The 4,706-nt window shown below is 36.3% G+C and overlaps 1 long non-coding RNA gene across 1 annotated transcript; it reads left to right on the forward strand.

Annotated features, from left to right (window-relative positions):
- The first annotated feature begins 247 nt into the window (after nucleotides 1-247).
- LOC139026929 (uncharacterized) lies at nucleotides 248-3,051 on the forward strand. Its single transcript, XR_011478915.1, has 3 exons — nucleotides 248-448; nucleotides 2,253-2,393; nucleotides 3,004-3,051. It is a non-coding gene; the product is annotated as an uncharacterized lncRNA (long non-coding RNA).
- The last annotated feature ends 1,655 nt before the right edge of the window (nucleotides 3,052-4,706 follow it).

The following is a 4,706-nucleotide window of genomic DNA, read 5'->3' on the forward strand; positions in this document are numbered from 1 at the left end:
GTTTAATATCTATATGGTTTAATATCTATATGGTTTAATATCTATATGGTTTAATATCTGTATGGTTTAATATCTATATGGTTTAATATCTGTATGGTTTAATATCTATATAGTTTACTATCTATATAGTTTACTATCTATATAGTTTACTATCTATATAGTTTAATATCTGTATGGTTTAATACCTATGTTTTCATATCCATTGTTGCATCAAAAAACAGAACACTCAAAACACAATGGCAGCTCTTCCTTTAAAGAACTCCAGGCCTCAAGAGGGCAGATAACCCAAAAACACGGGTGGAACTAAAAAATTGAGCCAGGATTTCTGGAGGGACTACTTTTACATGCACACCTGGCAGATAAGCATGGGTATAAAATGTTTGGGTTTAGCTTGGCTTGGGTCCTTAACATACAAACAGCTCATTGTTCAACCCTAAAGACGCAACTGGTATGTAATGTTTTGGAATTATTTATTTATTTATTATGTTGCATCCATTGCTTAGCACAATTTACATGTTTAACTCTGGTAGGAGTGGTGACTTCTTTTGTTGTGGATATTTTCTGACTGCAGAAGTAATTGCTAGAAGTGCTAGATTAAATTGTTTAAACGTTTACTTTATTCAAAGCCATGCTTTGTTGCTGTGTCATGCATTGTTTATTGTGTAAAATAATGCATGTTTATTCTCTGTTTAAGGTTATCAACCTATTTCTATTCCCTATTCCTTATTCCTCTGTCATTCAACTACTCTATTCAACAAATCAACTATTTCAACATATTCAACAAATGGCATCAAAACCATAATAAAACACTGGAAAGGAATTGAGTTGTCCCTTTGCATCCTTCACGTGTTGAGCAAGCCGTTTTCAAGTTTGGGCAGAGCTGAAATAATTATAACACCTAGACAACTTGACAACTTGATGATTTAATTTCTGGTTTATTATCTATATTATTTATTATCTGTATAATTGAATGTCTATGGTTTATTATCTTTATGGTTAAAACGGTTTAATATCTCCTCTAAAATGGGTTCTACTAAGCTAACAAATTGGAATTGTATTAGATGGTCATATAACTATTCGATTTAGAATTGTATCTGTCTGAATAATTGTTAGAAAATATAGTTGAAGTCAGAAGTTTATATGCACCTTAGCCAAATACATTTAAAATCAGTTTTTCACAATTCCTGACTTAATCCTAGTAAAAATTCCCTGTTTTAGGTCAGTTAGGATCACCACTTTATTTTAAGAATGTGAAATGTCTGAATAATAGCAGAGAATTATTTATTTCAGCTTTTATTTCTTTCATCACATTCCCAGTGTGTCAGAAGTTTACATACACTCAATTAGTATTTGGTAGCTTTGACTTTAAATTGTTTAACTTGGTTCAAACGTTTCGGGTAGCCTTCCACAAGCTGCCCACAATAACTTGGGTGAATTTTGGCCCATTCCTCCTGCGGGAGCTGGTGTAACTGAGTCAGGTTTGTAGGCCTCCTTGCTTGCACATGCTTTTTTCAGTTCTGCCCACAAATTTTCTATAGGTTTGAGTTCAGACTTTATGATGGCCACTCCAATACCTTGACTTTGTTGTCCTTAAGCCATTTTGCCACAACTTTGGAAGTATGCTTGGGGTCATTGTCCATTTGCAAGACCCATTTGCGACCAAGCTTTAACTTCCTGACTGATGTCTTGAGATGTTGCTTCAATATATCCACATAATTTTCCAACCTCATGATGCCATCTCTTTTGTGAAGTGCACCAGTCACTCCTGCAGCAAAGCACCCCCATAACATGATGCTGCCTCCCCCGTGCTTCACGGTTGGGATGATGTTCTTCGGCTTGCAAGCCTCCCCCTTTTTCCTCCAAACATAACGATAGTCATTATGGCCAAACAGTTCTACTTTTGTTTGATCAGACCAGAGGACATTTCTCAAAAGTATGATCTTTGTCCCCATGTGCATTTGCAAACCGTAGTCTGGCTTTTTTATGGTGGTTTTGGAGCAGTGGCTTCTTCCTTGCTGAGCGGCCTTTCAGGTTATGTCGATGTAGGACACGTTTTACTGTGGGTATAGATACTTTTGTACCTGTTTCCTCCAGCATCTTCACAAGGTCCTTTGCTGTTGTTCTGGAATTGATTTGCACTTTTCGCGCCAAAGTACGTTCATCTCTAGGAGACAGAACGCATCTCCTTCCTGAGCGGTATGATGGCTGCGTGGTCCCATGGTGTTTATACTTGCATACTATTGTTTATACAGATGAACGTGGTACCTGCAGGTGTTTGGAAATTGCTCCCAAGGATGAACCAGACTTGTGGAGGTCTACAATTTTCTTTCTGAGTTCTTGGCTGATTTCTTTTGATTTTCCCATGGTCAAGCAAAGAGGCACTGCGTTTGAAGGTAGGCCTTGAAATACATCCACAGGTACACCTCCAATTGACTCAAATGATGTCAATTAGCCTATCAGAAGTTTCTAAAGTCATGACATAATTTTCTGGAATTTTCCAAGCTGTTTAAAGGCACAGTCAACTTAGTGTATGTAAACTTCTGACCCACTGGAATTGTGTACAGTGAATTATAAGTTAAATAATCTGTCTGTAAACAATTGTTGGAAAAATTACTTGTGTCATGCACAAAGTAGATGTCCTAACTGACTTGCCAAAACTAGTTTGTTAACAAGAAATTTGTGGAGTGGTTGATAAACGAGTTTTAATGTCTCCAACCTAAGTGTATGTAAAATTCTGACTTCAACTGTATATATATTTGATAAAGTATTTGAATTTTGTAGATATAAACGCATTGAAAAACACAAATCATTGACAAAAGAGACGGTAATAAATAAATCATTAAAAATATGGTTTTCAATATCTAAGAGATAAGAAATCTTAAACTGATTTATTTTGAAGGGATTTTTGTGTTTTGTTAATTAGATTGATGTATGAATTAATATCTGTTACAGCTCAGTGTTTCCATCATGTACCATAATGATAGTTCTCTCTGTGTGTTTCAGTGCTGTTGAGTACACTGGTATACTGTAGCCTCGGACAAGGTGGAGGTGAGTACATTTATCTATTTCATCACCTGTTCTATAATAGTAACATTTCTCTGTATTCATCACCTGTTCTATAATAGTAACATTTCTCTATTCATCACCTGTTCTATAATAGTAACATTTATTCATCACCTGTTCTATAATAGTAACAACTCTCCTCTTCTTCCTCCTCCTCTTCTTCCTCATATTATTGCCTCTCATAGTAAATTCTAATTATATTGTGTTTGATCATGTATCAAACATCTCAGCGTGCTAATCAAATCAAGTGCAATATAGAAAACACAGCTTAGCTTGTTGTTAATCCACCTATCGTGTCAGATTTTGAAAATATGCTTTACAACGAAAGCAATCCAAGCGTTTGTGTGAGTTTGTCGATCAGTAGACAAAACATTATGAACAGCTAGCATCAAAGTAGCTTGGTCACCAAAGTCAGAAAAGCAATAAAATTAATCGCTTACCTTTGATCTTCGGATGATTGCACTCACGAGACTCCCAGTTACACAATAAATGTTCCTTTTGTTCCATAAAGATAATTTTTATATCCAAAAACCTCCATTTGTTTGACACGTTATGTTCAGTAATCCACAGGCTCGTGCAGGTCTATGAAGGGCAGACGAAAATTCCAAAGAGTATCCGTAAAGTTCGTAGAAACATGTCAAACGTTTTTATAATAAAACCTCAGGTTGTTTATAACATAAATAATCGATAATATTTCAACCGGACGGTAAATTATTCAATACTAGAGAGAAAGAAAATGTCGAGCTATCACTCTGGCGCACATTAACTAATAGAAGGACATCTGGATATCCACTGACGCGATGTGAAAAATCTCACTAATTTTTCAGAATAAAAGCTTGAAACTATGTCTAAAGACTGTTCACACCCTGTAGAAGCCATAGGAAAAGGAATCTGGTTGATATCCCTTTAAATGGAGGATAGGCAGGCAATGGAACAGGGATTTTTCTAAATAAGAGGCACTTCCGGGTTGGATTTCCTCAGGTTTTCACCTGCAAAAATCAGTTCTGTTATACTCAGACACCATTTTGACAGTTTTGGAAACTTTAGAGTGTTTTCTATCCTAATCTGTCAATTATATGCATATTCTAGCATCTGGGCCTGAGAAATAGGCCGTTTACTTTGGGAACGTTATTTTTCCAAACGTAAAAATAGTGCCCCCTCGCTTCAAGAGGTTAAATTACTGTATTCATCAGTTAAATTACTGTATTCATCAGTTAAATTACTGTTCATCAGTTAAATTACTGTATTCATCAGTTAAATTACTGTATTCATCAGTTAAATTATAAGCCGCACCCACTGAATAAAAAAATTCATCAGTTAAATTACTGTATTCATCAGTTAAATTACTGTATTCATCAGTTAAATTACTGTATTCATTAGTTAAATTACTGTATTCATCACTACTGTTCTATTTTCACCCAGTGGCATCATCAGTTATATTGGCTTTGGGGATGACCAGTGAGATATACCTGCTGGAGCGCGTGCTACGGGTGGGTGTTGCTATGGTGACCAGTGAGCTGAGGTAAGGGGGGACTTTACCTAGCAGGGTCTTGTATATGACCTGGAGCCAGTGGGTTTGGCGACGAGTATGAAGCGAGGGCCAGCCAACGAGAGTGTACAGGTCGCAGTGGTGGGTAGTGTAT

The sequence above is a fragment of the Salvelinus sp. IW2-2015 genome, unplaced genomic scaffold (genome assembly GCF_002910315.2).
Source record: "Salvelinus sp. IW2-2015 unplaced genomic scaffold, ASM291031v2 Un_scaffold6388, whole genome shotgun sequence".
Taxonomy (NCBI): Eukaryota; Metazoa; Chordata; class Actinopteri; order Salmoniformes; family Salmonidae; genus Salvelinus; species Salvelinus sp. IW2-2015.